The sequence below is a fragment of the Sinocyclocheilus anshuiensis genome, unplaced genomic scaffold (assembly GCF_001515605.1).
Source record: "Sinocyclocheilus anshuiensis isolate Anshui unplaced genomic scaffold, SAMN03320099.WGS_v1.1 scaffold2145, whole genome shotgun sequence".
Lineage (NCBI taxonomy): Eukaryota > Metazoa > Chordata > Actinopteri > Cypriniformes > Cyprinidae > Sinocyclocheilus > Sinocyclocheilus anshuiensis.
Genome location: NW_015552702.1, coordinates 149,795 through 150,046, shown reverse-complemented (window position 1 = coordinate 150,046; position 252 = coordinate 149,795). Strand labels below are relative to the sequence as shown.

General features: G+C 42.1%; 1 pseudogene; it reads left to right on the top strand.

Annotated features, from left to right (window-relative positions):
• LOC107667712 (laminin subunit beta-1-like) overlaps window positions 1-252 on the top strand; it is a 17,976-nt pseudogene that overhangs the window by 12,994 nt on the left and 4,730 nt on the right.

Genomic DNA, 252 nt, shown 5'->3' with positions numbered 1-252 from the left:
GAACTTGTTGTTTGTCATTTCTCCGATCACAAATGCAGACATGGTTTTATGTTTACGTGGCGTGATGCAACGCGTAAAAAGACAGTATAAGTAATTAGAATCAGTAATTATGTCCCCACTAGATGCAACAAATGCCTCGTTTGTAATGGGTTTTATTAGGTTTTGTCTCGTTGCTCTGGCCTGACAGGGCATCACAGTATGGTAAGGAGCGTAACATTTCCGTCACACGCTTGAGGTATTCGGCCAATCACA